Consider the following 26,823-nt stretch of genomic DNA (forward strand, 5'->3'; position numbering starts at 1 on the left):
TGTCCTCTTAGATATGGTGCTACTGAGGTGGCTTAACCTGACTACCTCGTGGGCACCTGACCTGCAGGAAACTCATGCCTCTTGCCACTAAATATCTAGAGTATATGTTGTTTCACCATCACCTGCACCCTCTGCCTTGCTTTCTTTCTCCAGATCTCTTTTTTGTCAACCTCAGTTAGGTACAGAATGGAAGATCAGCAAGTGTGCAGATGCCCAAAGAGGATTGAGAGCCCTGTCTCAGATTTTTTCAGGCACCACAAGTCTCTACTAGTGATTCTTACATTGGTCCCTCATTTGGCTTGCTGTGTGTGTGTGTGTGTTTTGGGGGGGAGTGCAGAAGAGGAAAATCCTCCTAGCTGATCCCCACAATCTTCCTTGAGTTCTTGTCTTCTGCATATGTAGGCTGGAATGGGAGATGATAGCAGGGTCAGAACTGCCATGACTCTTCAAAGTTCTGAGAGGGGTATGTCTGGGGTTCCTTGGTACTTCTCTCTGGAATGTAGGGGTGCTTTATTTCTGTGTACAATTTAGAAGTTTTATCTCTAATTCTGGAGGAGTCCCATTGACATCTGCTTCATGAACTCAGGAATAAAGAGAGAGCTGTGATAAAGGACAGGGGTGGGGCAGGTAAACCTGGATTTATCTTAATAGGTTCCTAATTGTAAGAATTAAAGTTATAAAATAAAGTTGTTACCTGAAGGGGGGAACCATTCCAGGGCCTGAAAGTGGGCTCTTGTCTAACACTAGGAAATGAATTATCTGAAGAGACACACATACTGACAAAGCAAAAGACTATTGGGAAGGGGCACCTGGGCAGAGAGCAGCAGGGTAAGGGTGTTGCAGGAAAGAAAGTGGGGCCAGAGAGGATGGTCACATTCCAGGTTTCGGGAGAGTCCCTGGGATGGCCGCCGAGTGTGTGTTGTTGCCTTCGTGCAGGAAAGAATTCAAGAGTGAGCCATTGTAAAGTGAAAGAAGGTTTATTCAGGGAGAAATATACTCCATAGACAGAGCGTGGGCCATCTCTGAAGGCAAGAGGCACCAGGGTATGGGGTTGTCAATTTTCATAGGGGTGGGTAATTTCATAGGTAATTTCATGAGTAGGAGGAGTATTCTAGCTATTTGGGGGAAGGGGTGGGGATTTCCAGGAACTGGGCCATCTCCCACTTTTTGACTTTTTATGGTCAGCCTTGGAACTGTCATGGCGCCTGTGTGTGCGTCATTTAGAGTGCTGGTGTGTTACAGTGAGCATATATTGAGGCTCAAGGTCTAGTGGAAGTCAACTTGTCTGCCATCTTGGACCTAGTTGGTTCTAACCAGTTTATGTCATGTCCTTGGGCTATGTCATTCTTTTAAACGTTGTGCCCTACCCCCTTCCTGTCTCAAGGGAACCCAGGAGAACTGTTCTGCCACGTGGCTCATAGTCTCGGGTTTTCTGGTCATGGGGTTAGCCTTCCAGGTTGTCTCTGGCCAGTCATCTTGCTTGTGCCCATATTTCATCTGACACAGGGTCCTTCCTGGTGGTGTGTGCATCTCTAAGCCAAGATGGATTCCAGCCTGAGGGTTTCTGAGAGGTGGACAAGACATATTAGGACCTGGTGTCTCCTTCCTCCTTTTGGTCCCTCCCATATTCTTCCAGTTACTTTTACAAGACATATTATGGGCTGGCATCTCCTCCCTCCTTTTGGCCCTTCCTGAATTAGTTGGTTAGTTTTCAGTGGCAGCACCATGTTCCTTATTGGGACCTCTTGTTGTGAGACAACTTGTGCAGATGGTTATTATTGTGCCTGGCCAAGGTGGGTGATTTCAGGCAATGATTCCCTAACAAAATGTGTTTTAAATCTTGAAAACATAAAAATGATGGCTAACCAATGTTGGGAGATGGAAGGAGGAAATGTAGAAGGGATTAAAAGTGTCAATTTTTTTCATCTTTCATGGCAAGGAGTAAATAGATATTGTTCAACATCAAATGGTATGGTTTAAAATTATGATTTCAATCTGTCAGTGTTTTTTCCCCTTAATTCTATTTCCTTTTTATTAAACCTTGGAGTAGCAGTTCTCATCTAGAGACGTTTTTGACCCACCTTCCCAGGGGCATTTGGCCCTATCTGGAGATCTTTTTGGTTGTTTCACTGGGGGAGGATGGTGTTTCTACTGGTGTTTTGTGGGTGAAGGCCAGGGATGCATCTAAAAATCCTAGGAAGGGATTAACAGCCCGCCAAAGTGACATGAAAATTACTTTAAAATGAAAACATCTGAACAGCTGCAAGAAGAAACATTACCTAAACTTAAGCAGAGCCTCCTGAAAATACAGCTGCCATCCATCCTTTCCTGAGGGAGTTTCCTATTCTGGAAAACACTGACTCTTAGCACCAGTTGCCTGTTGGCATCAAAAAGCCCGATAGGCTCTTTCATACTTTCCCACTGATGCCCAGCTCCCTCTCCCTTTTTGTTATGTTGGTACATAAACCTTTACCTCTGGCTCTTCAGTGTGTTACTCATTCCTGAGTGCTCCCAAGCGCATGTGTAAATAAACCCCAACTTTTTTCCTGTTAATCTGTCTACTGCCAGTTAATTTGCAGGCCCCCTAACATTTGAACCTAAGTGGGTAAAGTTTTCCTTTCAACACCTACCATGCACAGACCGTCCCCCACCCCCGGTAACAAAGAGACATATTTTAAATATTAAAATAATTTGTTGGGGAGAAAAGTTTTTCTGAAGTTCAGTAATTTATTCAAAATTACTACAGAATTTTTTTGCTGTGAAAGTTAATGAAATAAAACCACACAAAAATATATAACTCTTTTACTGTGATCTTGGTTTTGTAGGATTATGCCTATTTCTTCTATCTATATATGTACATACAGAGGTGTTTGGAATGGTGTTCTCAGAATGAAAAATGATGGGTATTTACAGGTAGTAGAATTTGGAGTGATTTTTTTTCTCTTTGCGTCTTTTTTTCCTCCTTGATCACTTAAAAGTTTATTTTTCGATAATGATGAATATGATGTTTACAAAAGCAATGGACTTTCTCTTCTTTCCTACAAGAAAAGCAACAGCAACAATAGCAAAACCTTTTCCGTGGATCTCCTTGTGGCTCAGGAGAAAAGTCCAGTTTGTCTCCTCTGTCCCTTGTCCACACTAAAATAGAACGACACAGATATCAGTAACCGAGGCCAACAACATATGTGTCTATGATTGGAGAACGTTTTGGGGGCTGCTTGAAATGAGCTTTCCCTGCTGAAAGGAGCAGATCAGTCTTACTTTAACCTCATTATTCTTGCTCTCCTCCATTTTCAAGAGCAAAAACATACACTGAGAAATAATGCCTCTGAGTATGTGTTCGTTAATAAAACTTCTCTCCCACCGTTACCTGCTCTTCAGGTGAGGGTCTGTTTGTGCTCAGGGGATTGTCTCACTGCCTGCTTCATTTTGCTGGTTGTGATCTGTCCTTTGCTCAGGCAATGGAGACAAGCCACGAGGTGGAGGGAGGGGAGAGGCCTCTCTCGCACAGTGGCTGCCCTCTTTCGCGAGGGAACAAAGCTCTTTCATCTCTGCATCTCTTATTTGCACGAAAGTTGCAAAAATTATTTTGTCTAAACAATTTCCTTGAATAATTTCCACTGAGTACCTGAAACAATAGCCCTTTTTCACTTTCAAAAGCGCAGAAAAATAAGTAAATCTCCTTTCTTTATGGGCACCAAAGCCAAGCATATGTGCTCTATTTGGAGAATGCCAGTGCCTCAAGCTGCAGCATTTCTTTCACCAGCTCTCAGCAAGTGGCCATTTAGGCTTAATTGCTCCTCACAGCATAGTCCAATTAAGAATGGGCATCAGCAGAGTAAGGGCTATTTGTTAATCCATAAAAGGTATGAGAGACAGTACTTGTTTTGCCTGTGGTTTTTATTCACATGTTTGGATGAAAATCTAAACAGCTGGAACTCTCGGCAAGTGATATGTGTGTATTTAATCTGTTGGTTATGGGCAAGACAAGCGTATGAATGTCTTACACAAAATCCAAACTTTCTCTTCCATACAAAAGAGAACTTTGTCAAGATATTTCTCAAACCTACCAAAGCATGATACTAAAATTGTAGTGGGGGGCAGAGCCAGGTCAGAGGGGAAAACCTCTGAATCAAGGGGGTTTCTCTGCAACTTGAAGATGGCTTTAGTTCCTCAGAAGAGCAATTTCCCTATTAAAGTGCACAATTCCATCAGAACATATTGTGGGTTTTTATTGTTGTTTAACGTTCTTTTTTAAGAGTTTTTATTTTTTGAGTAGTTGCCTTCTGTACATCATTTTGATGTGGTACAGGGAGAATTTCCATTCTACGTGGGGGACAGGATAAACTGACAAGAAATGGGAAGTGTGGGAGTGACAAAGTGCCTTCTGTGATACGATGAAAATAGGCAAACATAGGAAGAAACATATATAATATAGAGCCGTGAAATATTCTCAGCTAGCTCAGAGGTTTCCACACTTCCTTCTGTATGGAAAAGAATCTGATGAGTGCCAGTGAGGCTGGGTGCTGCCTACTGGTTTCTTACAAGTCTAGAGGCTTCGATTTTCAGAGAAGGGGAAGGTAGAAAACAAACCTGAGTGACCTGCCGGGTCAGGCTGCTCATGGAACCCTGGGATCAGGGGACAAGATATGTTGTCTAGAAAAGTCAGGCTTCAGTAGCATGGGGAATTTGGGAAGGTAGGAAGAAAAGACACTTGATACTGTTACCTTCCCAAAGAAGAGTGAGATTGGATGTCAAATATCTTCCATGATTTGGTTTCTTTTTTGGCCAGGCCACACGGCTTGCAGGATCTTTCCCCCACCAGGGTTGAACCTGGGCCCCAGGCAATGCGTCCTGACCACCGGACCACCAGGGAATTCCCTCTTCCATGATTTATATGTTGGTTGGGCTTTGAAGACAGGCAGAGCTATCAGTCCATTTCTTTGTTTCTTCTTCCCAAGTTTCTTCCTAACCCCTGGACCCCCGGGGATTCTGCTCCATTCATAACGTGTCTGGCCTCCTTGACCTTCTTTTTACCAGCACAGAGAGGGAAGGAAGCCCTGAGCAATTGTTCATGCACCTGGGCTGTTCAGTGGTCAACCTGACATAGCTAGGGCTGGAGATTTTCTTGTTCTTCAGCTAAATGAAAGCCTATTCCCCTGACACACACACCTTTTTTTTTTTTTTAATCACATTGTCAATTGTTAATGTACCTGTGATGAGTGAAACCTTTGCTGATTTTAGGGGCATACCTACCATCAAATTAATGATTCTCCTCTGGAAATGCCCATACCCACCTGCCTCTCAGTCTGAATCCTGGTGGGATGCTGCCTGCAGGTAATGATGTTTACCCGGCTCATTGAAATATCACACTTAGGACTGAGCCCTGTAAATTATTATTGTGCTCATGTTATATTGTAAAGATAAAGGTCAGATCGGGGCTCAGATTTATTCACACCCATGATGCATTTCTGAGAGTTAGCAGAAAAATAAACTATTGGGTCTTTCCATTAAAAGTACATACAAGTGGAAGTGGGCTTTTTCCCCCCCCCAAAGGAAAAGAAATAACCACAGAAACAGGAGGTTTTGGGAATAAATACAAGTAAAGGAGAATTTGGCTCATCTAAGTTCTATAAGTACTACCTCCAATTTTCTGCACACTTTCTGACAGTCCTTTACAAATAACTGGACAAGGTCAGGGATAAGTTCAGGAAGACTAAAGGAATTACTGAGCATCGATCCTTGCTAGTGACTGAGAAGGTCACCTTCTCCCTCGCAGGACTGAGATGGTCCTCTGGTACTCCAGGGAAACTTGTTTGGTAACTGGAAAGCCCATCATTAGAGCTGGGCAACTTTGTGCCCAGTTAGTCACAAAGCACATGGCCGTTTACAGTGAACTGTAGAGTTCCAAGAGCGGGATTTCTAACCTGAGAGCCCTAAACCCAGGGAGGCTGGCAGTGAGGAGGGAATGATGAAGCAGGGGAGGTGGTCCTCCAGTGTGGACTGAAAGTCAGTGCTGGGCAGTGGGAAGTGCCCATTGCTGGTGTCTTTGCCACACCAGCTCTTTGAATACATCGCAGTCTGAGTGTTGTTAGCTGTCAAAGCAACAGCTCTCACCAGCACTTAATAGAAAGTCCCAGACTGGCTACGTCAAATGATTTTTCTTCCATAAAATTTGGCTTTTGAGCTTTGAAAGAATCTACTGGGCTCGCCCCCATTTTTCTTTCTAACTTATCCTTTTAAGGATTATCTCCAATTGGAGAATAATGTTTGAAGGGTTTAATCTTCCAAACTATTTGAACAAGAACTGGTGGATAATCTTTTACTTGCCTCTATCATTTCTGTGATTCCTCCTCCTTCTCCTCCTTACATTTCTCAGTTGAATCTCAGTGAATTTATTTTGATATTCTCCATCTTCCTATATTCTCTTAAAGATTTTTGTTCTCTATTAACTGATTCATAATAATTACCACTACAAACTCTAAGTGCTTACTATGTGGTTGGCACTGTATTGGACATGGCAAAGAAGGGATAATTTGTGTTTCATGTTGTTTGAGGCATTTGGTAATCTTTGTCATTTTAGTATGAAGAATAAAAAATATATAATCATGTTTTAAAAAGCTTATAAATAATACAAAAATTAGGGAATAATAAATACATATATAAGTCTACCCTATACTATTACACCCAGAAGAGAATCACTTTCATATTTATTTTTTAGTATTGGTCATCCTTCCCAACATTTACCACCACTCCCCCCAAAAAGGGAGAAAAATGTCTATCTGTCTCTAACCCCCCATCTTTATTTTTTCTTTGGTTCCACTTAAAAAAACCCAAAACATTATTTCTGAAAACAGTAATTGCTTCTGCTAACAGGTTTCTCTGAATGGAACATAGTTTATCTTTAAGGGAAACAGTCAAGTAATAGGAAGTGCAGACAGTTTGCCACCCAGAGGAGGTAAAAGAGGGGAGTTAGATTGACTTTCTGTCCCAGCTTGGCTATTTCCTTCCTCACTTTTGTCTGTGTTCTTTCTATTTTCCCCCAGGTGGTGTGTTTTTGACCCATCAAAAGGTATATATAGTTCTTTTCAAGGAACATGAACAGCAAGTCGCAGCGAAAGTAGTGTTATGATTTCTTTGCCCTGGATGTTTAGTTTCAAACCAGAAGCCGAAAGAACCACTAAATGTAAGTCATTTTCAAAACATCTTTCATTAATTCCTTCAACAATCATTTATGGGGTACCAACTTTTCCAGGCACTGTTCTAGGCACTTGGGAGATATGACTGAACAAAACAAACCCAGATCCTTGCCCTTGTGAGTTTTTTGGATTCTAGTGGGGGTAGACAAACAATATGTAATAAATCTAATATATGAGTTTATTATCCAGCTGGAGGGGAGGAAAACATTTCTTTTTCTTCTATCCATTGTAGGTTCATTGGATAGGGCCCTGTAAATCAGAGTTGCCAAAGACAGATTAACAAGAACAAAAACAAACAAGTTGTTTGTTTGTTTGTTTTTTTAACATGTGCATCACACACACATGTGAGTATTCAGTGATGAGTAACTCAAAGGAGTGGTTGGATCTCGGGCTTATATAGCATCTTAACAAAAGAACAATACATTTTTGGAGAAGTGATGAGACAAAGGGAAAGGACTTTGAGTTTTTAGAGCAGCAAATTGTGGGAAGGTAAATATATGAGGGAACAAATGGAAGATAAGGGCTAGTTAGTAAGGTTTGTTATGTAGGTTTCTTTGGTGTTGTCTCTGGGCTGATACTGGTCTCTTTTGATTAACCACTGTCCTTCCTGGTAGAGAGAGGAGGGGGGACCCCTTTACAAATTTATGTCTTGTTTTTAGGCAAATAGGGGGTGGCCACAGAGCTTTTCTTACATTTGCTTTTTCTCAGTTGCCTTCAGCTCAAAATAATCCTTATGCCAAAGTGGTGTATTTGGTGTGGCATATTCTGCTACCCTTCACATCTTATTAGAAGATAAGTGCTATTGAAATAAAATGTAGAGCAAAATAAGGGGATCAGGGGTATAGAGGTGTTGCAGTCTTTTAAAAAAGTGTTGCAAAGTTGGTCTCACTGCGATGACATTGGACAAACACTCCTTTCTCATCTAGATCCCTCAAGTGCTCACAAAAATATCAGGAGGGCTAAGCCAGAATCAGCTTTGCTATGGCTTATCTTCACGTAATGTGGGAGGAGCTGCCCTTTTATACAATAAACCACTAAGAGAAGAGTGGAAACAGGGCTACAGTTTGTATCTGTTTCCTCCTCCTGGTGTAGGGAAAATAGCAATGCAGAGAAGAGTTATACAGGTAAAGACAGATTAGAAACTTCAAAACATACTATGAATGATGTGTTCTCTATTTCCTAGTGTAACCTAGATACAACTTTTTTTGTTTGATGCCTCATTTCTGGGCCACTAGGTGGTATCCATATAAAACTGTAGTTTTAATTTAGAGATACCTATGCAAAAGTATGTTACAGAGTTTCTATAAAGAGTTTTTGTTCAGTTCACTTGAGGTTTGGCACTTGTGTACATTTGTGTGTATGTGAATAGAATTGGTCTTTTCTTCTTAGTAAAAGATGCTTTCTATGTGCAAAGTATTATACAGCTTTTATTCTATTTTTATAGATAATAATTTGTAATCATTGTCTATTCAGTTATGTTAGTAATTACAGTTTGTATCATTTCTAATCCGTGAAACAATGATTCTACAACATGTATCTTTTTGTGGCATCTAGAGTAAGGTTCTTACAATTGTTTGGTTGTTCATAACATTTATAATGGAGACTGACTATTTAATTCCCTTCTTTGAGGGAACTTGGAGTCTGATAAATAATACATCAGAAATGATTATGGAAAAGCAAACCATGAATGTGTCCCTAGGGAATAAATATATCTTTGGGAAATGAAAAGAATCTCCTAAATTTCTATCCTGTCACATGTTAAATTGAGAGCCATTTAGATGAGATCACACCCTATGCAGTGCCCAAGTTGTATGTTTTAAAACAGATTGTCCCTCTTTTCTTCTGAATGTGTAGGCAAGAGCACCTACTGTTTTCCAATATCTTTTTGTGTGGTTTGGCTGGGGATGGGCTGGGATCTCTATGGAATTTGGAATCAGCTGTTGGTAACTTTTTAAAAATAATAATGCACCTTTCAGGGGTTAGGCTGTGTTTTGTCCAGGTAAAAACATCCGTTGGAGGGAAATGTGGAGCCACACTTTTGCTGAGAGGAAGCTAAGTGTAGGGGTGGTGGGTGTGGAAGGGTGAGCCGGCCTGGTGCTAAAAGATTTGCACTCACTTCAAGTTTTCCAAGCATTAAAAAGGAAAGAGAAGTGATCAGAAGCTGCAAAGAGAGAGGCAGGAATTGCGCAGATCCAATTCTTCCCCTCAACACCACTTTGGCTGTCAGAAACAAAACACGCCTTTCCCGTGTGTTTATCTGCACTGTCTGGGTTAGCAGCTTCTGTACCCTGGCCTCAGACTCTGAACTCTGCGATGGAATTCCTGCTCTCTCCCTCCTCACTGTGGGGCTCAGGTCCAAACCTTTCACTCACTAGGTCTCTTTCCATCTGATAAAGTGAAGATAATACTGTTTGTCTTCAACAAGAAAATGTGTGAGAATTCTATGCTTTTCAGGGGAAAGGGATGAACTAATACTCTAATTCTAGTCTTGTTATAACACATGTAGAGAAAAATAAGGAATCTTTATAATATTACATCATTTACAAAAAAAAGTTTAAAAATCATCTGGATTGAATCACAAATACAGTAATTTTATATTTTTGCTGCCTCCATTTGAGGCATAGCTTTTGTACTCTGAAGAAGACATTTGATTAAAATCATTAAAGGGCCAGAAACTATTTAAAATTTTTTCTGATGTGTATGTTACCTTGAATGATAAAAGTTTATAGAAAGTTCTGGATTCTATCACATTATTTTTGGCTAGAATGAAGATTGATGTAAAGTTTTCATTTTGCCTTTCTAAATTTAAGTCTGTGTCATTAATAGCCAAGCGTGTAATAAAAGGACTTAGTGATGATGAAAATAGCAAATTTATTACTGATGTATTTTCTTTCTTACAATATTATCTTCCTTGAATCCTAAATTTTAGATAGAATTTGATGCTTATTAGCATTATATTAGAAGAAAAGGAAGCAAAGACTTTGCCATATTATTACCTGTTAGTCAGTGAGGGATAGGGCTTCATGAGGGAAGAGTGGAGATGGCATTGAACGAAGGGAGACCTGTGGATTTTCTCTAAAACAGGTTTCCTCACAGATAATTGAGAATTGCTCACTACCTGGGGTCTCTGTGCCTCTAGGTTCTTATGGTGAGCAGGTGAGCACTGAGTGAATCTGTCCTGAAGTTGTGTGGCAGCCGACTTGAAGATGGCCCCCATGGACTTCCACTTCCCGGTATTCACGCTCTGTGTAATCCCCTCCCCTGGAATGACTTGCTTCCAACCAATAACGTACTGCAAAAGTGATGGATATCACTTTCATGATTCAGTTTCAAAGACTGTGACTTGCAGACAGGCAGTCTCTCCATTGCCCTCTCACTTGCACACTTTGATGAAGCAAGCTGCCATGCTAGAGAGGTCTGATGTGGCGAGGAACTGCATGTGGTCTCTGGCCAACAGCCAGAGAGGAACTGAATCCAGCCAACAAGCAGGTGAACTTGGAAGTGGATCCTTCCCTAGTCGAGTCTTGAGATAACTCCATCCCAGCCATGACCTTGATTGCAGCCTATGAGAAAACCTGAAGTGGAGGACCCAGTTAAGCTGCACCCAGATTCCTAAACTACAGAAACTGTGAGGTAGTTTTAAGCTGCTAAGGTTGGAGGTAATTTATTATGCAGCAGCAATAGATAAATAATAGATAACTAGTATACTCTGTTACTGTACTTTGAAACGATTCTGGTCACTTTGGGCAAAAAAGGGAAGGATGTGATAAACTAATTAATACTGGAGTTCGGGAACTCAGTATGCAACCCCTGTTGGAATACAGTGTCCTCAGAGAGGAGGTGATGCCAACACAATAGAATTTTAGGATTTGGGGCAATAATGGGGGCAGTTTCTTTTGAGAATGGGGAAGCTTTCTGGAAGTCGACTCTGCCTCTTGATGGGAAGTGCTTACAGACATGGGAGGGATTATTGACGGCAGTGATGGAGACTATATACCACCTGGTCCATCCCATAGAGTCTTGTGTATAGGATCTTTTTGAGGGATATCAATAAAATGTCTCGAGCCCAGGCATGTTCCACAGGGGAATCTCATGCATCCTTGCTGCGCCGAGTCCTGGGGATGCTGCCGTGTATCCTCTTGAAGTTTTTACACTCCAGCAGCTTCTGGGGCTCTGCGGCCCCAGTGGTTTCAGGTGGAGATGCTGAGTGTAGTGGAGGGGTTACTGTGAGGTCAACTCCAGACGTTTGAGTGATTTTCTGAGGGTTTGCCTCTTCCTGTCTTTGAGGAAGGTAATCACCCACTTTTCTCCCCTCCCCCACCGGGGAATAAATCCGGTTTGGGGATGTGTGTGACACTGTGTAACTCTCCCTTTATCTCCTGTCCCCTCTCCTATCTACTCCAAATCCCTTACCATACTCAAGCAGAATGATAAAATGTGAGAGCTGGAATTCACTCTAGAGATAGTCTAGTTCGGTGGTTTCCAACTTCGCTTCACAGACTGTTTGAGATTTTATTGTCTTCTTTCTGCAACTTAAGAGCAACAACAGGGAGGGTGAGGGAAGGGAGCAAGTGGGCTTCCAGTGGCTCCCTTTCTCCTCCTCCAGCTTTTATGTACTTCATGTGTTGGGTTTCCATGTAGATTTTGTTTCATCAAGGGTTCCACTGTTGAAACCAGTTTGAAATCTCTGAGAATGAGACCCAGCAAGGTTAAGTAACCTGTTCAGACAGAGCTGGATCAGGAAGCAGCACAGCCTGGGGCAGCAACCTATAGAGAATGCTAAATACATCCCTGGAGGTGTGAGAAGATGCAGTGAATTGTGTTTACCAGACCTCTGCATTATGTGTGGGGTTCAAAGGAATACAAAGATGAGCTTCATGGGTGTGTGGTATGACAGCCTCAAGGGGCACTTGTGAGGCCACATAAGGTCACAAAACTGCTTTGTGGGAGGATGGAACCAAGAAACTGCACATTCTCATTTCGATAACTAGAATATATGCATTTCTCTTTCCCTCCTCCCACATCTAGTGCTCAGCCTTCCCCCTAAATTTTGGACAAGTATTTAAAGGGGCATCAGGTTTTTTGCCTGCAGGCAGCACTCCCATGAGTCTGTCTGGCTTGGCGCCCTTGGGAACGTGGCCAGCTAAGTGGTTGAGTCAGAGTGAGGAACTGAGTCTCCAGACACCTACCCCAGCATCATTCTCTCACTATGAAACCCCTTCTCCTTTATAAAGAAGCCAGCATGATGATGCTTATCAATATACAAAGGACATACAAGGAACTTGTTGCCCACTGCTTAGTTTTTTTGTTCAAATAGATCAAGAATATAGTTTCTCTCTCTTCCAGCTGTTATGAGACTTGCTGATTTAGTGTGTGTGACCCTTTGGATAAAGACATAATATAAAAAAATTGTATTAATAAAATATTGCTAATATTAATCAATATGAAATGCAGTAGTGTTCAGGGGTGAGGAAGTCAGGAAAGAATGTTGTAAACTCCTCTGCAGTCTGCAAGACCAGACACTTCCCAATGTTTCTTGGTAAATACTCAGCCTGGAAACGGCCCCCCAAAGTGCAGTAAAACGTTCAACTCTAATGTTTGTGTTAGGTGGAAATTATGGTTTGGAAAACTCTATCAAGTCTCTTCAATCATGAAAACAGTGAGAGATATTAAATTTCATGTAATTATCAAGTCAGAATGGAAGCTACATCACATTCTCCGCTTTATGTGAGAAAGAACTGCTTAAAAAGGTCAGGGTCTTTATATTCCTACTGTATAGGCTACATTCTAATTGAACTTCTTAATGTATCTGGCAGAAAGGAAATAGCTCATTTTGACCTTCGATGTCCAGTCTTTGGTTCACATAACCTAATAACATGAGATTATTACTTTTGTATTTTATACACGTCTGTTATGAAGACCCTTGTTCCAAGGATAGCAATCAAAATTTTGTTTTTTATATTTTTCCATTTGGCTATAAGAAGCTTGTACTTAGGGACATTCTCTCATTAAACCAAGAGAACATGATCATGTTATTTTCCTTTTACAAAGTGAGCCGCTGAATGACAGGAGAGTTGAGCAACTTCTCTGAGTTCACAGAAGCCATGGGTAGAACTGGGAATCAAGCCAGTCCTCCTGATTTGCTGGGCTTTCCAATCTTTCAAAAAGTGTGGAACCCTTTCAATGTTTAATTCTGCCCCTACAGAGTCCCAGAATCACATACCTTCTCTGTCTCTTTTTTTTTTTTTTTTTTTTGTCTCTCAGGTGCTATTTATTAGGCACGTTCAGTGCCAACCTGCATCATGGAGATAAATACGATTTTTGGTGGGTGGGGAGAGAGCCAATAAACAAACTGGAATTGAAACTGAAACCAAAGCCAAACCACACTAAACAATCTACCACATGGCTGTGTCAGCATTAGATTCATAAATTAGCTCTAAAGACCTAAAGAAACAGCACTGCCTGTGCCCACCCCATAAGCATTCACACTTAAGAAGAAGCAAAATATCCTATCCTATTCTGAAGAATTGTTAAATATCTCAAGGAGAGGGGATTTAGCCATACTCTTTGTTGATCCTGTTTCTCTTTGATTTTTACCTCTCCTGTGGTCACTTGCTTTTTGTCTCCTTTACATGCATTTTTCTCCTCCACCAATCTTTATATCCTGCTAGTCCTTGGGGTTATATCCTAGGCCCTCTTCTCATTGCCGCTTACACTTTCTCCCTGGGTGATTTTGTCCAAGTCCTTGCTTCAGTTACCATAAAGAGTTCGACAATACCAAAATCTGTGTCGCCAGCCCAGGCCTTTTGACTTAACATCTCCATATAGCTGTCCTTAGGCCCCTCAAATTTGACATATCTCAAGCTGAGCACATCATATTCTTCATTCCTTACCTCCTTTGCTTACCCTCCACTCCTTTGCCTACCTTCCAGTCCTACTCTAGACTCTCTTACCTACTAAAGTGAAAGGTATTACCATCCACTTGGTTTAATCACCCAAAAACTGGGGCCAACCTTAACTCTTTCTTCTTCATCACTTGCCACATCTAATCCATTGCAAAGTTCTTCCAATTTTATCTCTTATACAGCTCTCCCATCTGCCCACCTTGATTCATTTCCACTACCACCATCCTGATCTGAGCAACTGGTCTTGTACTTTGCCTGCTCCAACCATCCCAATACACAATGTACATCCACTACCTCTCACCCAAGGGTGCCAAAGAACCTGATAGAAGATTGTGAACTTCCAGGAGATAAGAGTTCTGGTCTTGGCTCTGTCATTTACTGGCTGTGTGAGCTTAGGTAGGGCACAAGACTTCCCAAGGACCCACATGCCCCCATTGTTACATTGGGTATAAATAACACTTTTCTTTCTTGAAGGTGGGCATTCGGCCAGCTGATCTTTGGAAGGCCCTCCCAGTTTTAAGATCTGCGATTGTGTGCAAGACCTCAGAAGTGCTGACACATCAAAATAACAACCAGCCATACACTGATTAATCCAAATAGTACCACAAGAAATCCAGTGTTAGTGGCATTTTGGGATTGACATTTTTCATGCTTTTTGGCCATTAAGCACCTTTTAAATATCCTATTTTAGAATTTACCATCTTGTGATTCCTAAAACTCAAAATAGATGGGTCAAACTCAGTTTCTCAGCCTCAGGTGGAGCTAGGACACACTCATGTTAACTCAGCCCTGGCAAGGAACATACCTTTTCTGAGATTTAAGTAAGTAAAAAGGTAACATGAAGAAAAAAAAAGACCATTTTGGCCAGGAGGGCAGAGAGACATTCATTTTTAAGAGGCAGCATTGGCAATGGCAGATGTTAGCAGTGTCACACCTCTGCTCAGCCTGTGCTTGTGTTTGCACCAGCGGCAGGAGGTCCTTGTTAGAATAGTCCGATGGTTTAATATGGGCATTATTTATGGCTTCATAGCCTTCGAGCCTGGTTCTCTAACCTTCCTGGAGGTTGTATAGGCTACCTAATATGCTTTAATAAATTTCATCTTTGTTTAAACAAGCTATGAGACCTCTGTTTTTTCTACCCAGGAATGATAAGCAGTTCCTCCTCCTACAAGTCTCAGTCAGAACACTGTTTTCTCTGGGAAGTCTTCCTTGGCCCCCAGATTACATTAAATCTCCTCGTTGTATGTTCTTATGGTAGATGGTACTTTTCTTCTTCTAACATGTATCATATTTGTAGAGGTGTTTTAAATCACTTGTGTGTCTCCCCTGATCCACTGTAAACTCTCTGAGGGCTGGGGTATGTCTGCCTTGTTCCTTCTTTTTTTCTCTAACTAACAACGTATTGTATAGCACATAGTAATTGCTCAGTGGATGTTAACTTGAATCAAATAACATATCTAAATGACTTATGCTGTAGTTAAAGACCAGTTTTCTTCATTAGAGGTGAAAAATAGCTGCTTATCATCCTTATTTTTTTGCCTAAGAATAATATTAAAAGGTAACTTGGACTAATGTTGAGGTTACTAGAACTTTTGGATATTAGACCTGATTCATTATTAAGCCTTCTTGAGTTGCTGAAGTTGCTTATTTCTTTGAACTTTCTACTTTTAAAGACAAAGATAGAGTTTTTTTCAGAAGATAAATCTGACTAGATTAGTTACACACTCTCCACTCACCTCCTCTCAAGGACCCATTAAAATAGCAATAAAAAGTGTATGAATTCACAAGGACAAAGAGAAAGAGAGCATGAGTCCCCAGCATAGGAAGGAGGGTGCCAGATATGGCAAGCAAGGGAAGTCAGAGCCCAGGGTGTTTATGGGGGCTGTGGTCAGAGAGAGCTGTTCTCCCTCCCCACGTCATGGTGCAGTAGAAAAATGGGGGTAATGTGTAGGCAGTGAATGTGCTGGTAAATATTTTACAACCAGTTCTCTGAAAGAGAAAGAAAGCAAGAAAGGAAAAAAGGAAGAAGGGAGGAAAGAAAGCAAGCCCCAATTTGTAGCATTTACTGATTTTTGTGGTGGAAGTACACCAACATAGCCAGTTTCAAGTTACCAATGTGGCATCATTGAATCTGGAATTGATTGAGAAGAAATGTATGTGATTGGTTCTTTGGACTGGCAGGAGATGATTCTGGCACATCATTGAGTATAAGTCCAAAAATGGTGAGACTGGTCCAACTTTAGTGTATAGAGAGGTCAGTACTCATAACCTACTCCCCAGTTCATACAAAGAATGCCACAGCTAGGTGTCTATCATCTCCCCATCACCACACACACACACAAGACTTGGAAAGCAAACCAGGTTCAGAGATGGAGCTCCAAATCTCTAAGAATGAATGAGCACCAGAAAGGAATTATCTAGGAATATTTATAAAGATACTTACTTATTTATGTATGTATGTATGTATGTGTGTGTGTGTGTGTACATGTGTGCTTATACAAAATTTTAAACTGCTTTAAAAGACTATTGACTATTTAAAGCAAAATTATTAAAATGTTTTGTGAGGGTTTAAAGTAAAATATAAGAACAGTGGTAGCACAAAGGGCACAAGGGGAGAAATAAACCCATGCTTTTGTTAAGGTTCCTACACTGTTCATGAAGCAAGATGATACTATTTAAACGTAGTCTTAGATGACTTAAAGGAACATGTTGTAATTTCTAGATCAACCTCTAAAGAAATAAAATCAGGAAGAGGTATATAAAAGAAGTCAATACTAAAGCATAATCAGTTCACCTAAAAGAAGCCAGGAAAGGAGAAATAGAAGAGCAAAGATCAAATGTGATAAATGTAAAACAAATACCAAGATATAAGACTTGAATCCAACCATTTCAATAATTATATTAAATGTAAACAAATTAAACACACAAGTTAAAATTTTTTAAAGTTAAAAATCCAGTCTTTCAGTTGCACCAGTTACATTTCAAGTGCTCAATAGCTACACATGGCTTGTGGCTACTACACCAGACAGTAGAGATATAGAAATTTCCATCATCACAGAAAATTCTGTTGGACAGCACTGGTTGAAAGAGTGACTAACTCAGAATGAACTAGGAGGATGAAGCACTCCAGAAGTAGGATTCAGTAATAATATATAGATTCCGGATAGTGTGAGTGAGCAAGTAAGGTAATTGAAGTTTTCAGGAAAAATGAAAAGTTGATCAAGAAAGTAATGCAGTCATAGTGTACTTGACTCTGTAGTGAACAGTATTTACATGAGCAAAACAGTGTCTATTGCTGATAATTGATTTCTTCTAAACTGGTGGATGACTCTTTGGGAGACTGGGAGACAGGAGAGATGGTGACAGATGAAAGAACTAAAGCTCATCTACTGTAAGAATAAACTAATTGGTACCAAATAGCATTGATACAAGTAATACCCACTTTTTTTTTTTTTTTTAGGAATATGGAGGTGACTAGCATTGGGAGAGGAATTTTTCCCTGGGGAATAGAACAGGAGATGAGTTGGAGTAGGGTAGAAAATTAGGGTAGAAAATTGTTTGTCTTAAGACTTTTGGAGGTATTTGATTTTTAAAAACATAGGCATATATTAACTGGATAAAATAAAATACTTGTACCAAAAAACCCAGACAGAATCTAGTTGTATCTGTCCCCTTAGTATCTGATCATGATATTCAAGAAGCTAATGGGACCACTGATAATTTATGGAGCCTGTGTGTGATAATGAAACCTGTTTAATGTACTATAAAATATATTATAAATAAGTGTAATAAAAATACATAAAAAGAGGGGCTTCCCTGGTGGCGCAGTGGTTGAGAATCTGCCTGCTAATGCAGGGGACACGGGTTCGAGCCCTGGTCTGGGAAGATCCCACATGCCACGGAGCAACTGGGCCCGTGAGCCACAACTACTGAGCCTGCGCATCTGGAGCCTGTGCTCCGCAACAAGAGAGGCCGCGACAGTGAGAGGCCCGCGCACCGCGATGAAGAGTGGCCCCCGCTCGCCACGACTAGAGAAAGCCCTCGCACAGAAACGAAGACCCAACACGGCAAAAATAAATTAATTAATTAATAAAAAAAATACATAAAAAGAGATAAATATATAAATTATAAAGAACTAAGACACATTCTGCAGGTGCAAAGGAGGATTTATCCATTGGCAAGGCACACTGGGTCCCAAGAATATGAGAAAAAAGAAAGCAGAAAGAGATGCTGTGAGGCCCAGGAGCCCAAGGTGGTTAAACTGATAGTACTTTTTTTTTTTTTTTGGCCACACCACGCAGCAAGTGGGATCTTAGTTCCCCAACCAGGGATTGAACCTACGCCCCCTGTATTGGAAGTGCAGAGTCTTAATCACTGGACCACCAGGGAAGTCCCCAAAGCAAATATATATATATATATATATATATATATATATTTTTTTTTTTTGGCTGTACTGTGTGGCTCGTGGGATCTTAGTTCCCTGACCAGGGATCAGACTCAGGTCCACAGCAGTGAAAGCCCAAGTCTTAACCGCTGGACTGAGAGGGAGTTCCCTCAGGTGGGAAACTGAGCAAATGATGGAATGCTGGCTTTATGCAGAGCCTGCCTCTTCCTGTCATGGCCCCTAACGGTACTGCTCAGAACAGAAAGAATTGCCCCCTTGAGAGAATGAAGCCAGAGTCCAGGGAATCTGAGCTCCAGGCACTGTGCAGCAAGAGAAATGTCTATTCCCTCTTTACACATGGGATTTCTGGGAAAACCCTGGCTCAGAGTCAGGCTGACTTAGCTGGGGCTGCAGCTTTGCCACATTAAGGCTGTGTAATCAGAGGTGAGTACTTCTACAGTCATTCTCAACCTCTTAGTTTAGGCCGCACTTACAAATATTGGAATTTTGGGCAACACAATTGAAGAGATGAAAGACTTAAAATGAAATTGAATCATTTTGTAATAATTGAAATGTAGGCATTACTAACATATAGATGTTTCCTAAAGTCTATAAAGGTATCCAAAGTTCTGTACTTTTAATTTGAAAGATTTCCCCTCAGCAGAATGTCACTCTTTGCTTATACATGCCCTGATGATACCTCCATCCATGGAGTAAAGCTTTTATTTATTTCCCTTTGGTGCTGACTTGCCTTTTTGCTTTCCTTGCTACCTAGTCTAATGTGAGCAAAATTGTTTCCAGTTCTACGTCTTGCAACACAACCTACTCAGCGAAATACTCCATCAGGCAGTTAACTGTCTTAATTGTCTGCTCAGATGGGAAGTTGTAGCAGAAGGCAATTTCTTACCCAGGTTAAGATTTGGCAGAACACCGGGAGGGTTTAAGGTTCACAGACATGACCTACAACACTGGTTGGAAACCACTGGCTTACCCTCTCTGGCAAAAGTCATCTCTGACCCTGGAATGAAGCACGTATAGGATGGTTCTCCACTGCACTTGTTCTACCTCACAATTCTCTATGGGGGTAATTGTGAAAATTCCTGTTTTACCAAAGAGGAAATTGCTTTTTAGAGAGGGTAAGCTGTTGGTTCCATTTGATGGGAGCACATTTGTTTTCTTCAACTCCTATATCCTTGTTCCTGCCTGCCTCCATGTATATACTCATGTGATATACCTCCACTGGTCATCTAGAAGTGTCTAAGGCAGTCTAATTTCATAGGAGGGAGAGAGAGCTGCCTTTTCATTGCAGTAATCTGAAGCTATCTTCCCCAACAGCTGAGTAATGAGAAACAATTATTATTGACAAAATATTATTATTGAGAAACAGTATAACAGAAAATATATGGGAGGTTGTGAAAGGTTAGACCAGTTGTCAAAAGTTATACTAAGAGAGTAAGCAATACAGATGCAAGTGGCAAGTTACTGTGGCATCCTAAAAGTTATCTTCTTTTTTCTTGTAATTTTCTTTACTGGGACACTTGAAAGCCTTTGGAAATTAGAAGTTATATTCCCTTTTGTGCTCAATGACATCACCATCCACTCTGTGATCCAAGTCATGAATCTGGAAATCACTGAGGACTTTCCTCCCTTACTCCACAAATACATCTGTTTCTTCATCACCCTCATTTGACCCATCACACAGTCCTATTAACCTGAATTCCAAAGTGTATTTCTTATCTACTTCCATCCTATTCTAATCATGAGTGTAGCTTTAGGGTTGGACTGCCTGGGTTGAACTCAGTTCTGTCTCTTGGTATCTATGTACCCTTCTCCAGCAATTGTATTGGAGGGCTCCTATTACCTAACCCACATCAGCTGCTCCCAGGTGTTTCTCCCCTACACTACAAACAGCTTGCTTCAGTTTTCAGGGTTTCTTTTCTAGTAAGGTTAGACACTGTCTTATTGTTTAGTTACCCTGTTTACTTCTTCCTCTCTGTTCATGTCTTTTGCCCATTTTCAAAACTTAGACTATTCTTTTTTATGTTTTATTTAAAAATTTCTATATTCACATTTTGACCTCTTTAGAAGCAATTTATTTAATATTTCTCTTCATATTTCAAGTTACTCTTAGAAACAATAAAATGTGAGTGAAAATAGTGAAACAACACTGCCAAGGTAGTAAATATCACCCCAACGTAGAGTTTCCCTAGAAATTATTTGCATAAAGTGAGTAAACTTCATCTTTAGGATGTTAATGCTGAATCATATTATCATCACTGTAAATTATTATTGCTAATAATTAAAAAGTTTTTTATTGTAGTATAATTGATTTTCAATATGGTGTTAATTTCTGCTGTACAGCAAAGTGACTCAGCTATACACATATATAAATTCCTTTCCGTTGTGGGTTATCCCAGGATATTGAATATAGTTCCCTGTGCTCTACAGTAGGACCTTGTTGTTTATCCATTCTATAAGTAATAGTTTGCATCTACTAAGCCCAGACTCCCAGTCCATCCCTCCCCCAGAGTAACCACAAGTTTGTTCTCTATGTCTGTGAGTCTGTTTCTGTTTTGTAGACAGGTTTATTTGTATCATACAATATTGTAGGTTCCACATATAAGTGATATCATATGGTATTTGTCTTTCTCTTTCTGACCCACTTCACTTAGTATGATAATCTCTAGTTGCATCCATGTTGCTGCAAATGGCATTATTTTGTTCTTTTTAATGGCTGAATAGTATTCCATTGTATATATGTACCACATCTTCTTTATCCATTCATCTGTTGATGGACATTTAGGTTGTTTCCATGTCTTGGCTATTGTAAATAGTGCTGCTGTGAACATAGGGGTGCATGTATCTTTTTGAATTATAGTTTTGTCTGGATATATGGCTAGGAGTGGGATTGCAGGATCATATAGTAATTCTATTTTTAGTTTTCTGAGGAACCTCTATACTGTCCTCCATAGTGACTGTACCAATTTACATTCCCACCAACAGTGTAGGAGGGTTCCCTTTTCTTCACACCCTCTCCAGCATTTGTTATTTTTAGAATTTTTAATGATGGCCGTTTTGACTGGTGTGAGGTGATATCTCATTATAGTTTTGATTTGCATTTCTCTAATAATTAGTGATGTTGAGCATCTTTTCATATGTATATTGGCCATCTCGGTCTTCTGCCCATTTTTTTGATTGGGTTCTTTGGTTTTTCGTTGTTGAGTTGTATGACCTGTTTGTATATTTTGGAAATTAAGCCTTTGTTTGTTGCACCATTTGCAAATATTTTCTCCCATTCCATAGGTTGTCTTTTTTTTTTTTATGGCTTCCTTTGCTGTGCAAAAGCTTGTAAGTTTAATTATGTCCCATTTGTTTATTTTTGTTTTTATTTCTATTGCCTTTGGAGATTGACCTAAGAAAAAATTGGTACAATTTATGTCAGAGAATGTTTTGCTTATGATCTGTTCTAGGAGTTTTATGGTGTCTTGTCTTATACTTAAGTCTTTAAGCCATTTTGAATTTATTTTTGTGCATGGTGTGAGGGTGTGTTCTAACTTCACTGATTTACATGTGGCTGTCCAAATTTCTCACTACCACTTGCTGAAGAGACTGTCTTTTTCCCATTTTATATTCTTGCCTCCTTTGTCAAAGATTAATTGACCATAGGTTTGTGGGCTTATTTCTGGGCTCTCTATTCTGTTCCATTGATCCTTATGTCTGTTTCTGTGCCAATACCGCACTGTTTTGATTACTGTAGCTTTGTAGTATTGTCTGAAGTCTGGGAGGGTTATGTCTCCTGCTTTGTTCTTTTTCCTCAGGATTGCTTTGGCAGTTCTGAGTCTTTTATGGTTCCATATAAATGTTAGGATTATTTGTTCTAGTTCTGTGAAAAATGTCATGGGTAATTTGATAGGGATTGCATTAAATCTGTAGATTGCTTTGGGTAGTATGGCCATTTTAACAATATTAATTCTTCTAATCCAAGAGTGTGGGATATCTTTCCATTTCTTAGAATCATCTTTAATTTCCTTAATTAATTTATTTTTGGCTGCATTGGGTCTTTGTTACTGTGTGTGGGCTTTCTCTAGTTGCAGCAAGCGGGGGCTACTCTTTGTTGTGGTGCACGGGCTTCTCATTGCAGTGGCTTCTCTTGTGGAGCATGGGCTCTAGGCACAAGGACTTCAGTAGTTGTGGCACACGGGCTCAATAGTTGTGGCTCGCGGGCTCTAGAGCTCAGGCTCAGTAGTTATGGCGCATGGGCTTAGTGGCTCTGCTGCATATGGCATCTTTCCGGACCAGGGCTCGAACCTGTGTCCCCTGCATTGGCAGGCAGATTCTTAACCACTGCACCACCTCGGAAGTCCCCTTTATTAATGTTTTACAGTATTTTTTTTTACTTTCCCTTTCTGCTATTTCATTTTTAGTATAAAGAAATGCAACCTATTTCTGTATGTTAATCTTGTATCCTGCTACCTTGCTGAATTCATTTATCAGTTCTAGTAGTTTTTGTGTGGAGTCTTTAGGGTTTTCTATATATAGTATCACGTCATCTGCATATAATGACAATTTTACCTCTTCCCTTCCAATTTGGATACCTTTAATTTCTTTTTCTTGTCTGATTGCTGTGGCTAGGACTTCCAATATTGTGTTGAATAGAAGTGGTGAGAGTGGGCATCCTTGTCTTCTTCCACATTTTAGTGGGAAGGCTCTCAGTTTTTCACTGTTGAGTATAATATTGGCTGTGGATTTGTCATAAATAGCTTCTATTATGTTGAGATATGTTCCTTCTGTACCCACTTTGGTAAGAGTTTTTTCATGAATGCAAGTTGAATTTTGTCAAATGCTTTTTCTGCATCTACTGAGATGTTCATGTGGTTTTTGTCTTTTCTTTTGTTGATCTGGTGTATCACATTGATTGATTTGCATATGTTGACCCATCCTTGTGAACTTGGGATAAATTCCACTTGGTGATGGTGTATGATCTTTTTTATGTGTTGTTGGATTTGGTTTGCTAGTATTTTGTTGAGAATTTTTACATCTATATTCATCAAAGATATTGGCCTGTAGTTTTCTTTTTGATGATATCTTGGTCTGTTTTTGGTATCAGGATGATGGTGGCTTCATAGAATGTCTTTGGAAGTATTCCCTCCTCTTCAATCTTTTGGAAGAGTTTGAGAAGGATTGGTATAAGTTCTTCTTTATATGTTTAGTAAAACATAACTGTGAAGCCATCTGGTCCTGGACTTTTGTTTGTAGGGAGGTTTTTTATTACAGATTCTACTTCACTTCTAGTGATTGGTCTTTTCAAGTTATCTATTTCTTCTTCATTTAATTTTGGTGGGCCGTATGCTTCTAGAAAATTGTCCATTACTTCTAGGTTGTTGAATTTGTTGGCATATAATTGTTCATAGTATTCTCTTATGTTTTTTTGTATTTCTATGGTATCAGTTGATATTTCTACTTTTTCATTTCTTATTTTGTTTATTTGGGTCCTCTCTCTTTTCTTCTTGGTGGGCCTGGCCAGAGGTTTGTCAACCCTTTCAAAGAACCAGCTCTTGGTTTTATTGATTTTTTGCTATTCTTTTTTTTAATCTCTATTTTATTTATTTCCTCTTTGATCTTCATTATTTCCTTCCTTCTGCTGACTTTAGGTTTTGCTTGTTCTTCTTTTTCTAATTCTTTTAGGTGATATGTTAGGTTATTTATTCGAGATTTTTCTTGTTTTTTGAGGAAGGCCTGTATTGCTATAAACTTCCATCTAAGAACTGCTTTTGCTGCGTCCCATAGATTTTGTATGGTTGTGTTTTCATTGTCATTTGTCTCAAGATATTTTTTAATTTCCTTTTTGAGTTCCTCATTGACTCATTGATTTTTTAGTAGCATGTTGTTTAGTCTCCATGTAATAGTTTTTTCTCATTTCTTTTCCTGTGGTTGATTTCTAGTTTCATGCCAGTGTGGTCAGAGAAGATGCTTGAAATAATTTCTGTACTCTTAAATTTGTTGAGATTTGTTTTGTGCCCTAGTATGTGGTCAATCCTAGAGAATATTCCATGTGCACTTGAAAAGGATGTGTATTCTGGTGTTTGGGGATGTAATGTCCTGAAAATATCAAGTCTAACTGTTCCGTTGAATCATTTAGTAGGATCTCTGTTGCCTAACTGATTTTCTGTCTAGAAGATCTGTCCGTTGATGTGAGTTGGGTGTTAAAGTCTCCTACTATTATTGTATTCCCATCCATTTCTCCCTTTATGTCTGTTAGTATTTGTTTTATGTATTTGAGTGCTCCTATATTAGATACATATATGTTGAAAAGTGTAAAATCCTCTTCTTATATTGATCCTTTTATCATTATATAATGTCCTTCTTTATCTTTCTTTATGGCCTTTGTTATAAAGTCTATTTTGTCTGATATGAGTTTTACAACCCTTGCTCTCTTCATTTCCGATTGCATGAAATATCTTTTTCCATCCCCTCACTTTCAGTCTGTGTGTGTCATTTGCCCTAAAGTGGGTCTCTTGTAGGCAACATATTGTAGGCTCTTTTTTTTTAAATCCAGTCTGCCACTTTGTGTCTTTTGATTGAAGCATTTAGTCCATTGACATTTAAGGTAATTATTGATAAATATGTATTTATTGTCATTTTAAACCTTGTTTTCCAGTTGATTCTTTGTTTCTCCTTTGTTCCTTTTCCTTTTTGTTTTCTTTTTGTGGTTTGATTATTTCCTTTTATATTATGCTAGTATTCTCTTCTTTTTGGTTTTTGTGAATCTTATTGTATGTTTTTGATTTGTGGTTACCCTGTTTTTCAAGTATGTTAACCCCTTCCTACATCTGCTTGCTTTAGACTGATAGTCATATAGGCTCGAACACATTCTAAAGAAAAAATCTATATTTTCTTACTCTCCTCCTCCATGTTTTATGTTTTTGATGTCGTCTTTTACATCTTCATGTTTATCCTGTTGCTGTTCCTTGTGTTTATCATTGCTTTCACAGTTTTTTTTTTTCTTTTTGATCTGTATACTGGCTTATTTAAGTGATTTACTTTGCAATTGTGATTTCCTCTTTCCTATACCTTCTTGCTTCATTTCTAATAAGAGAAGACCTTTCAATATTTCTTTTAGGATAGGTTTAGTATTGCTGTATTCTTTTAGTTTTTGCTTGTCTAAGAAATTCTTTATCTCTCCTTCTATTCTAAATGATAAACTTGCTGGGTAGTGTAGGTTGCAGATTTTTCCCTTTCAAGACTTTGAATATATTTTGCCATTCCCTTTTGACCCACAGCATTTCTGTAGAGAAATCAGCTGATAATCTTACGGGGGTTTCCTTATAATTAACTCTATTTTTTTTTTTTTTTTTTTTTTTGCTGCCTTTAGAATCCTCTCTTTATCTTTAACTTTTGCCATTTTTATTATAGGTCTTGCTGTAGGTCTGTTTGGGTTCATCTTGTTTGGGACCCTCTGTGCTTCCTGTATCTGGATATCTGTTTCCTTCTTTTGGTTTGGGGAGTTTTCAGCCATAATTTCTTCAAATACATTTTACATCCCCTTTTCTCTTTCTTCTCCTTCTGGAATCCCCATTATGCATAAATTGGCACACTTTATATTATTCCATAGGTCTCTTATATTGCTTTCATTTGGCTTTCTGTCCTTCTGATTGGGTGATTTCCATTATTCTATCTTCCAGATCACTTATTCATTCTTCTGCATTATTCATTCTGCTATTCATTGCCTTTAGCTCAGCTTTTGTCTCAGCAAATGAATTTTCTTAATTTTTCTTGGCTCCTCCTTATAGTTTCTAGTTCCTTTTTACAGTAATCTGCATTTCTGTTGATAACCTTTCTTAATTCCTTCAGTATTTTCATTACCTCCTTTTTGAATTTGGTGTCTATTAGACTGTAGAGGTCCGTTTCATTGTTCCTTCATGGGAATACTCTTAGTCTTTTAACTGGGAGTGGTTCCTCTGCTTCTTCATTTTACTTATATTTCTCTTACTCTGTGAGTTTAAGAGAAACAATTATCTACCGTAGTCTTGGAATGCTATTTATATGTGGGAGCATCCCTGCGTAGCTTGTATGGGTTTAATATATTTGTTGCGAGGGCTGCTTTTAGTTTGGGTGCTTGCTGCCTCTTTCCTCAGTGTGTGTTGGCCATTATCCCCTTGATAGGGGGTGTGCAGGTGTGGCGGCCCGTGCACGCTCCTGGGGCCCGCACCAGGTGGGGGCAGTGATTGGTGCCTGCTTCCATTTCTCTCTGTAGCAGCAGTGCTGCCCCATGCCTGCCTCTGGAGCCTGTGATGGTAGTAGAAGCTTGTGCCTGCCCCCAGAGCTCATGTAGACA

This window comes from Hyperoodon ampullatus (genome assembly GCF_949752795.1).
Source record: "Hyperoodon ampullatus genome assembly, chromosome: 4".
NCBI classification, from domain to species: domain Eukaryota; kingdom Metazoa; phylum Chordata; class Mammalia; order Artiodactyla; family Ziphiidae; genus Hyperoodon; species Hyperoodon ampullatus.